The 11,573-nt window shown below is 37.0% G+C and overlaps 1 pseudogene; it reads left to right on the top strand.

Moving 5' to 3' along the window:
* Positions 1–10,729: 10,729 nt before the first annotated feature.
* On the top strand, positions 10,730–11,277 carry LOC113259365 (transmembrane protein 138-like; annotated as a pseudogene).
* The last annotated feature ends 296 nt before the right edge of the window (positions 11,278–11,573 follow it).

The raw sequence follows: 11,573 nt of genomic DNA, 5'->3' as shown, positions 1-11,573 counted from the left end.
TTGATTATGAAAATAGTCACTTATTACAGACACATTTCAAATATAGGCAAAAATTATTTTTATGACCCATAATGTGATAGATTTATTTTAAATTAACATAGGAAAATTAACATAGTTTTCAGTAGTGACCTTTATCACTCTCAATTTACTCACATGTTCTGCCTATAATCAAATTTAAGTTTTCAAATAAATATGTATTTCTTCATTACATTTAATTGGCCTCAATTTGTCAGTGGCTACTTAACCAAACTTAGTCCACATTGCAGTGAAATTAGGTAAAATAATGTCTTAAGCATAATAGACAAGGGCTAAATGAGTTTATCTAAATAAATCAATTACAGAGCAACTGATTCCGATTCAACTAGGAAGTTCTTCATTGGCTTTTCTTCACCTAGTATTTATAATGAATTAACCAAGGATAATTTTCTTGAATATATTTGCCAACCAATAAATTCACCAAATATAGAGATAGATAGGTGTGTGTGTGTGTGTGTGTATGATGTGAAAGAAAAACATTATTCTTCTTTCACATCAAAAATTATGAACATAGTGTTTTTAATAAATATTCATCTACTTTCTAATAAATATCAGTATGGTTTTAAAAGGGAAAAAGACAAAGAATTGACAAGCCATTATAGAATGAGAAGCAATTATGTGGAAAATACCTAAGTAGACATGGCTTCATGGGCATATGACTTAGGCAATCACACACAGAGCCCCAGGCTGAGAAGAACCTCATACTTGGTTTCATGCTCTGCTGTGGCTGTCATGTAAATGTTAATGTAACAGGAGGCCCCACATTTTCATTTTTTACTGGGTCTCGCAAATTATGCAGATGGGCCTTCAACAAATGGTGTGCTTAGAGAAAGAACACAAGTACACCCTTCTGGAAGGAAATCTGAATTACCCTATTTTTATTCTCCTAAAGTCTAGACTTTTTCTCCGATTTTTTTTTTCCTATAGTTTTTACTTATTGGGTCCCTAGAGACTGAAAGCAAAATTAATAACTGAGTTGTATTTAATACTTAAAATATGTAATTTCGAAAAGGAAAGGTTATGTAGGGGTGAATTTTTTTTCTAGAGTTTTAAGTATTTTTTCTCTTTTATTTTAATACGAAGTTATTATTCAACATTTTCTTTAGCCCAGATATGGGCGTGAGGTCTAGAAGACGTATCCACTCGAATAGTTTCCTCTGATGTTAAAAATGGAGACTTTTTGTGTGTCATATTTCAGCTCTGTTAAAAAGACTTTTGAAAACCAATTTAAAATTTAAACATAGATTTGTTATGTCATACCTCTGGCCATGTAGGCTTTAGAAATAATGTATTAAAATTAATTCACCATATTATTCCTTTGCTCTTAGGAAAGAAGAATCTTAGCTCATCTAGACTATTATTATTTTTCTAAATTAATTTAGTCCTAGTGTTCCAAGATCAAAGGCAAGGGTATGTACACGAGGTAATTTGCTCCCCCCCCCTTGCGATTAGTAGGAGAGATAAAATTATCCATCTCCGGCCTCAGTCTTTCAAGAATGCTGGCAAAAAAAATAGCAGATTAGTTCATCAAAAGCGGTTGATTAGTTGATCATGGTACCCACTGAAAAATTACCAACCTCAACGCTCACAGTTTAATTACGTTCAGTGATTAGAATTTGAGGACTTTAAGGTTATCTCACCTAAGTTTCTCTGAAGATCGGAACCCTGATTACTATCCAAAAGCATATAGGGCATGTAAGTTTCAAACATGGTGGCCCGTGCTATATATAGGCTATCTTATTTGACCTTAGAGTAAGAATTTTTCCCCCCTCGTTTTTGGAGAAACTTTGCTTCTCTGTAATGTGTGACTACTTAGCAGATTTCTACTTAAAGGTTAAAAATGCACAGGGTGCTTCTCGAGATATTCTACGTGCATATGGTAAACTTATTCCTTAAAGGTACCTGAACAGCAGTTTCCCTAAAATAACAGAGATTAAGCTACTAAAATTGTTTATGATGGGAAAATTGTGCTTGGGCCGCATACGGCAATAAGGAATAGTAGGTGTAGGAGACCAAACGAATTTCTCACTTAGCTCGTCCTTCAAACCTTATTGGCTTTTCTTCACCCAGTACTTCACCCTTCACCCTTCACCCTTCACCCTTCACCCTTCAAAACCTGATTCACTCTTTAGTCACACACAGCTTTTAGCCAAAGCTGAGAATGCTCATTTTACAAATAAAGACAACAATAAAGTAAACATTTTAATATAAATTATGTGCTAGTGATCTAAACCAACTGTATTGGTTATCATCTGTATTAGGAAAAGTCAGATTTGGAGGGCAAATAATTCAGCTTTATGTATGAATAATATCTAGATGGAGAGTTATCGGAGCATAAATGAAGATCATCAGACTGACCAGGTGATCTTGGAGTCCGTCCTCTTGTACTTTCAACAACCAAGTTCCCTAACAAAGCTTTTAAGTGACAAAGTTTTTGATGTACTGTTATCATTTTACCTACATCTTCAAACAAGACACTTAACACTAAAGGAGTATGTTGCACATTTATATGACATATGATTTCACATTTTCAGATCTGCATAATACTATATATTTTAATATTATCAAAGAACAAATATACAGTAAATACTTATAATAGGCATACATTTAAGGGCTGTCATAGATTTCTGAAAATGACACTGAGGTTATTTCGCACAATTTTTGTAGAAATCTAACTATTTCCTTTATTCTTTCTGTCGGAGAGAGGCAGTATTAATCCGTGCTGACTTGGTGCCAATAAACTGGGAGCTGGGCTAGGCTCCTAACAGGAGGCCAGGGAGTGTCAATAAGGGAATGGAGCTGGAATGAAGAAAATGCAAAACCTCAATATCTAAATCATGCTTTTAAAATACCAGTCCCTTATCTCTTTGCCTCAGGGGTCATATGAATACAAGAGCAATCAGAAAGTCTGAAATTAGTAAATGGGGAATGACATCATTATCTAATAACAAAGAGAAAATAGACTTAACAAGATTAATTGTCTGCACAATCTTTCTGATAACTTGTAATGCTAATACTAAATACATCTCTTGAAAAATTTCATTTAAGCTAAGTAATTTGGGGGTCCTAAGATCCATTTACATGCCCTTAACACTCTTTACTCTCCTTAGAGAGATGATCACAGTATTTTTGTGTTTTTAATTTTTATTGCTAGTATTTACATTCTCTAAGGGCAGTGACAAACCTGTCTTGCTGAGTAGTATACATCCATTGTCCAAAAATGCTAGGTACTCAAGAAATGTTTGATGAGTGAAACTATGAACACAATTGTTTTAGTTCAGTTAACTGTTTGACTACAGTTATTTATTGGAAGCCTGGGAAAGGTTGAGATAACAAAGATTAATGAAGCAGGGCACTGTCATAAAAAGCAGGCACAGTGAGAGGATAGGATATTCTGTACCTATGGCCCATTAAGCTCTAAGTCTCTGTAGGATGTTATGGGAGCACAGAGTCCCTCAGAACTCAGCCCCCAATTCCAACAAGACTTTCTGTCTAAACTGAATCCTTAAATGAAGGGATTGCCCGTTCAACCATGATGACAAAAACATTTTAGGACAGAGAAACAGAATAAGAAATTTCAAAAGCATGAGAAAACATGATATATGGGGAAAAAATTAAGTCACTATTTTTTTTTTTAATTAAACAATGGTTCAAAGTCACTTTCGTCAAATGTTTCTAATTAGAAGGGCTATAAGACTACAGGGGATCCCTCTTCCACTTTTGGTAGGAATGCAAGTTGGTACAGCCACTTTAGAAAACAGTGTGGAGGTCTCTTAAAAAGTTAAAAATTGAGCTACCCTATGATCCAGCAATTGCACTACTGGGTATTTACCTCAAAGATACAGACGTAGTGAAGAGAAGGGTCATATGCACCCCAATGTTCATAGCAGCATTGTCCACGATAGCTAAATTGTAGAAGGAACCGAGATGCCCTTCAACAGACGGTTGGATAAAGAAGATATGGTACATATATACAATACTCAGCTATCAGAAAGAACGGTTACCCAACATTTGCAGCAACATGGACAGGACTGGAGGAGATTATGCTAAGTGAAATAAGTCAAGCAGAGAAAGACAATTAGCATATGGTTTCACTCATTTGTGGGACATAAGGAATACCAGGGAGATTGGTAGGAGAAGGAAGGGAAGAATGAAGGAGGGGTAAACAGAAGGGGGAATGAACCATGAGAGACTATGGACTCTGGGAAACAAACTGAGGGCTTCAGAGGGGAGGAGAGTGGGGAATTGGGATAGGCCGGTGATGGGTATTAAGGAGGGCACATATTGCTTGGAGCACTGGCTGTTATACGCAAATAATGAATCATGGAACACTACATCAAAAACTAAGGATGTACTGTATGGTGACTAACATAATAAAAAATTAATAAAAAAAAGAACCTCTAATGAGCCCTGTTACAGTTAGCAGGACAATGAGAGAAATCTGGATTATGGGATGTGTATTGGATAATAACACAGAGTAGACGTTCCATTTCCTGGATGGGGTCACGGTATGTAGAAGGAGATGCACACTGGAGTACGGTGGGTGCAATGTCACTGTATCTGAAACTAGCGCAGGTATATGAGGAAGGACAGAGAGAGAAAGTATGAGAGAAAGCAGATGTCACATCATGTTAACAATTGGTAAAAAAAAAAAAATTATATATGGATAGTCATTGTATTGTTCTTGAAATGTGTTTACAATTTGAAATTTGCCCAAGTAAAAATGTTTTTAACCCCCCCCCAAAAAAAGGAGTTGGTGATCAGTGCTGAATAAGCAGGTAGAATGAAGCATAAGAGGGGACCAATTTGCAAAGGTCTTATTATACTGTATTAAGAATTTGGACTTTTTAAATAAAATGAGAGGCAAAGCCATTGGATAATTTTGAGGTGAGGAGTGACATGATCTGACTTAATGTTTTGATTGAATGACTCTGGTTGTTGCACTGTTGATGGGCTATACAAAGCCAAGGGCAGAAGCTGGAAGACCTGTGTGAGGATGTATTTTCTAGCACCTTCTGACTTTCAGAGTAACTGCTATGAGGTCTGTAGTCATAGGATTATTGGTTCCTTGAGATAATCTCTCTCTCTTTATAGGCTTTTTAAAAAAACAAAATGGCTAACATAGAAAGGAAGAAAATTACAGAATTTGGAGCAAATACAGATCAAGTGGAACTCACACACTGCTGATGGGAAAGTAAATTAGGATAACCACTTGAGAAAATTGTTTTGTGGTATCTATCAAAGTTGAACAGATGCCTTCCCCAGGACTTAGCAGTCCTCCTCCTAAATACATACCTAACATAGACGTGTACACATGCTTATTAACAGACACGTACAAAAATATTCATAGCAGCACAGTTCTAAATAGATCTGGACTGGAAACTGCCTAAGTGCCCATCCACAAGGGAATGCATAAAAACATTTTGGTCTATACAGACAATGGGAATAACACATCAAGAAGCAAATGAAGTTTAACTTTATGTACCGTTCTCACCAATATTATGTTTTGTTTGTTACAATGCCTCCTTTATCTGTTGAGCAGTTCCTATGTTTTTATACTACAAGATGTTCCAAACTCATCTTGCTTTCCCCTTGCCATGCTATCAACCATTTCTTTAAGGAACCTTGATTCTTTTAACTAAGAAGAGATTTAAAAAACAACATCAAGAAGATTGGGGTGCTCATTTTCTCCCGTGGTGCCACTGCTTCTAGGATCTCTCCAATGATGGACCCAGGAAGTAATTAGTTCTTATTGATACTACCCATTTCAGACCAACACCTTGGCGTTTATTCTAGCTTTCCCCTTTCTTTACATCTAACTACATTCTCTAACAATTGAGCCTTGACTTTCATCATTGGCAATATATTAATTTTGCTCAATCTTCAAATATACATGGTACCTGAACTATTAAACTATAATCCTGTGAAAAAAATGCCCAGTTTACAATAATTGTGTAGGTTCTCTTTAATCTTTAGATGATCAAAGGACCCTAGTTACATCGATTATTTTCTTCTCTATCCTCATTACTGTGACTTATCAACATCTCTGTCAAATGAGTTTTTATAGCTTGTGGACTTAAATTATACTTGGTCTGATAAATAGCATTGTTACCCCTACTTTCTTACGGTTTCTAGTTGCCTAATATATCTTTGGACATTCCCTAAAAATTTGTCTTTGTAAATCAGTTTGTCTTCATCGGCCTCTTGAAAATAACATATTCGTCTCTTGTTTTGTGAGCAAATTCGGTATCTTTAATAGGTAAACTAAATTTGTTCCCATTTATTTTTCTGCCAAATATATTTGGCTTTATTTCTGTAACAATATTTTATAATTACAGGTTTTATAATTTCATGCTTCTTTATATGATACAACCTCATTTTAACTAAAAAGTCTGTTATGGAAGGTTTATCTTTTTATTCTAGTTACTACCTTCATACTTATAACTTATAAATGCCCTTAGTTCCCAGGTTCCATACTCAAACTTTTAATACCTGGGTTGTCAGTTTTTAATGGGATCCTTTATTTCCTATCTTTTGCCTATACATGAGTCAAGGACCAATATAGTGTTATACATCAATTTAAAGATAATCAATGAGCTCATGCACATTTCTTCTTTGTATCTCCTTTTTCCTCCCATTAAAAAAAGTCGTACTATGTCACCATCTATGGATTTTGTACATTAGTCTGTCCTCATGTCCATTTTTCAGAATTTAAATTGCACACATTAAAATGTTCAGTATCTGTCCGTTTGTTGAAATTTCCCCAGGCATCTCTTGCTTTAATGGAGCTCATTCTAATTTCCCCACGAAGGTCTCATTAGCAAAGAATTCCCTAGATTCATATATGTTTAAAACTTTTTCTATGACCTTTTTATTTAAAGAATGTTTAACTAGATATAAAATCGTTGGTTCACACCTCCTTTTAATGATGTTTTGCGTATCCTGCTCCATTACGGTCTTGCTCTGAATGTTGCTTTTCAAAAATTGAATGTCAGCTTAATTCCTTTTTGCCCTGTAAGTTATTTGATCTTTTTGGCTAAAGAACTCAAATATTTTCTTCATCTCTCTCTTCAAAGTTTAATAGTTTTACTAGGATACTTCCAAGACCTAATCATTCTGAGATAATTTTCTCCTATTTGCCCTTTAATTTGTAGATTCAGGTCTTCATTTATTTTCAAAAAGATACTTGAGATTCTAGTTTAAAATCTTAGTTATATTCCATTATTTTTCCCCCAAGGGGTACCTCTCATTTTCCTTGTTTTCTCTCAGATGTTATGTGTCTCAAAGACAGCCACTTCACATTGTAAGAACTTAAGTTTCTTCTATGAAAATCATGCTGTGATAATTCTGAACAATTTATTTTAAAAAGTTTTTTCACTATTATACTTGTCATGCTCTTAATGGCGATTGTTTTAAATTAACTTTAGATCACTAGCTCCTCTGTTCTCTCTTCCTAACACTTCCTCCTCTACTGCTTTCTCTGTCTCAACTTTGTGTTTTCTCCTCTTCCTCTCTTTCTGTTTGGTCTTTTCAACACAAAGCCTTGCAGCAGGGCAGGACTAATTCATAGTGTACACTGGAATCTAGTGACTTCTCCATTTTCCCCACCTTTAATTTTACACAGTTTGGGCATTCTCTGTTTTCAACTTGTGAAAGCTGAAGGCATGATTTTTGTACATTCTCTTTTCTTTCTCTTCTTTGTTTTAGGAGAAAATATTGGGAGATACAGACCTAGGTAGCCACCACTATGTTATCTACCTGGAAACCTTTTAAATATATTCTGTGATACAAGAGCAAATCTATGTATCATTTTTTCTCTTTCACACCAAAATGCAATCACACTATACATATTATTACGTATTCCTTATTTAAAAGAAACTCTACATGTATCTTGAAAATATTTCCATAGCAGTTTAGACCTATTATTTATCATATATAATCTATATATTGCTAAAAATTTTTACATGGTGCTAAATTAAACAGAGTTAGGAGGGGAAAAAAAAACAATTAGCAACAGCGTACTCAGTAGCAGTGGAACTTACAGCTGGAATACCAACAACAATTCCTAAGGAAAAATCCTAGTATAAGTAAGCATGGCGCATCATCAAACAGTGGAACACTGTGATAAATGTATGGTGGCACCTAAAAAAATTGTGAAGATAGCTCAACGGAGGGAAAGTAAGGAAGGGCTGAAGGTACTGAACTATGGGAAGATGAGAAAAGACCACCCAATAGCACTTCTAAGTCAAAGCCTCTAAGTCAAAACACACACACACACACACACACACACAGACACACACACACACACCATGGAGTGGATTTGCAGCATGTATGTGATGTATGTGTAGCACCCTGTAGCTTTCAGGGGACACTCTCTGTTGCATTCAACTGCTGGTACTTGTTAGCACAACATACTAAAATGCTGGGAAAATTCTCATGTATCAACATACAGTGCATCTAAAAGTGATAATTATTCCTCTATTTACTAATCACATATGAACTTATTCGTATTTCATCAATAGATTGTATTTAGTTGCATTTCACTGCAGAGGATACGTTCAGTAACAGTTTTTTTCCCTCTTTTCAAACTTTGTAGCATGACTCAACAGTTAGGTAGAAAATAACCCTAATGAGATAAATGGGATGGGTTTGACCCTAGCGTGGGTCATTGCTAGAAAATGTACTCATGCCTGATTCTTGCTGTGTAGAGTTTGAACATTGGAGGAAAGGGAGCTATGTTCAAGCACCTTTCCATCTTGCAAAGAGTCAAGTATAGCTGTCTTGGATGGTGCTGAGTGTCTTCTATTACATAGTAAAAAAGCTGAGTGTGAATATAACTAATGAATGTGACACCACACCTTTATGGAAGAATTTTATAAACCTTTCCTATGTGCTTCTGAATATACTATATATATAACCTAGAATTCTATTGTTAATGTTAACTAACCAGGAACCTAAAAATCACATTTAGGAAATTGAAGACAGCTGTGAAAGTCAAGGATTTCTTGAGTCAGCAACACTCTGTCACTTCATTGGATTGTTTTTCTCTTGAGACTAATATAGAGCTTAGTGATTTTGTTTAGTCAGCCTTGTGGTTCAAGGTTTCTTCTTTATCAGCACCCTTTCATATGATCCTTGAACACAGGAATAAGGGTTGCAGAGCACTACCTAATTTACTTTTTAAAAAGATATTTCAATGAGATGCTGACCTTATTTTTTGGGGGGGCAAAGATTGAAATTTTCTACAACTTTATCAACAGCAGTAAAGGACAAACTTCCAAAACCTTAAATATGTCTTAAACTGCTTTCACATCATTATCCATTTGTCCAAAGGATCTTCATTTCTGAATATGGATTTTGCAAGTGAACTATTTCTCTTAGTTTCTTCTACAAAAATTTCTGTATGCCATAAGTGATACAAGACACTTACTTCAAAATGTTAAGCCTGAAGCTGCAAGTCTGATTTTATTTATAATAAACTTCTTCTCAGAATGGCTGGATTACCTAGTTGTGTGTATGTGACTTCAAAAAATCTCAACATACATATTCAATAATTTAACCATACTAATGTTAATAAAACTTTTGTAATTTTAGTAATTTTTCTTAACAGCTAGCATTTTAAATTGATATAAAATATCTATATTTTAATATAGTTCAAATTGTATCAGTAAATATTATACTGGCTTTCCTATAAATATAGGTCTTTTGATTAAACACTTAATTCTATGCAGGTCATACATTTCATATCTCATAAGTAGGTCAGGATGCGTTTGAGATATGGAATGCTAATATAGAAAAGTCATTTGTATTCACCTTTCATTCATTCAACATGTTTTCTATGTGCTTCCTTTATACCAGACATGTTTTTAGAGTCTGGGGATATAGCACAAGAAAATAAATGAAATTAACAAATATGGAGTTTGCGTTTTAGGAGTGGTGGGAGAAAGACAGTAAGTTAACGCATGCGCATACAAATGTGCATGCACTTACACACACACACACACACACACACACACACATGCTGTAACTAAGGAAACTGGAATAGGTAAGCAATGTAGAAGACAAGAGACGAAAAAATAGTTGCTGGGCCTGGGAAATTAAGTCTGGGGTTTGGGGATGGTCCACTCCTAGGGCACCAAAGTGCTGACTCCCAACTCCAGTTCCTCCACGGGCATTTCTTCCCCAAGGAGCTCCGCCACAGATCGCCCAGTCCCTCACCCATCCACCGCGTGGAAACATAAGGGTTCCAGCAGAGGCGAACTATCTTGCTTGGCGCTGGCCCTTAACAAGGACCTGCGGTGTGGGCAGGAGGCCTTGGGCAGCAGCTGGGAGGCTCAGGAGCTGGGAGCAGCGACGCTGTGAAGAAAGGAGAGGAGTGAACCTAGGTAAGCAGGGACCCAAACAAGGCAGCCGGGCTGGCCACAGAGTGCTGAGGGAGAGCCGAGGACCAGTGGCTAGCAGGGCTCAGACAGAGCCTGCATCCGCCATCTACTTCCGGGATTTAAAACCAGTTTCCGGAAGCCAGGATGGCCTCCCTGGGACAACCGATATAGAAGGTCTTTGAAGCTCTTGTCCTCGAGGTAGGGAAACAGCTCTGATTCTGAGGAACTAGTGCTTCTCCGTCACTGCTGGGAGAGAGCTAGGCGCTATTTTCTGAGGAAATGTGGAATGTGCCCCATCAAGCAGAAGGAACATGGTCCAGCGCAGTAACTTTGACCTGATGCTCTGCCTGCAGGTCCTGCTGCTGTCCTATGATCTGTTTGTTAATTCCTCCGCAGAGCTACTCCGAATGGCTCCCATCTTCCTGCTGGTGTTTTTCATCACCCAGGATACTGCAATTCTCTTCAACATCATCATCATTTTCCTCCTGTTCTTTAACACCGTCGTCTTCCAGTATGGCCTGGTCAACCCTGTATTCTGTAAGTTCAAAGGGACCATCATCGTCACAGCTGTGGTCTTCACCCCAGCATCTCCCTTCATGTCAGGGTCATGAATTTACACTGGAAAAACTTCAACTGCTTTGTCTGGACAGAGGGACTTCAAACGCTGTTTGTATTCCAGAGAATAGCACAGCAGTTATACTGTTACTTCTACAAATGGACAGTTGTGAGACCTGGTGATTCTCGCTTCTACCAGGACTCTTTGACTGCTCAAGTTCACACAAGTCCAAAGGTGACCAATTCTGGCCACATTGATGGATGCCTTGCCTTCCTCATAGAGGCTGCATTTGTGCCTCTGTAGGATGGGGGTTGCCCCTGTGCAGGGGAAACAGTTTAACTTCCCTAGGACAGGTTCAGGCCACTTGTGTTCAGCAGTTAAAAAGGAAGATCCTCCCTCTTGCAAATTAAAGTTTTTCCCAATACAGACCTCAGTACATTACCATCCCTAGCCTTCCACCTGTTCTCCATTCCTTTTCCCCACAGAAGGCTGAGGCTTTATCCTTGGGAAAGGTATCACTTCGCCTGGTACAGGAGGGGCTCCTGGCACCCACTTTCTTTGCATCCAACAGTAATGACTGAAGGTTGCAAAGAGTAACA

Source organism: Ursus arctos, unplaced genomic scaffold, assembly GCF_023065955.2.
Source record: "Ursus arctos isolate Adak ecotype North America unplaced genomic scaffold, UrsArc2.0 scaffold_3, whole genome shotgun sequence".
NCBI classification, from domain to species: Eukaryota; Metazoa; Chordata; class Mammalia; order Carnivora; family Ursidae; genus Ursus; species Ursus arctos.
Note: the sequence above shows the minus strand (reverse complement) of the source record. Positions and strands in the feature narration are given on the sequence as shown.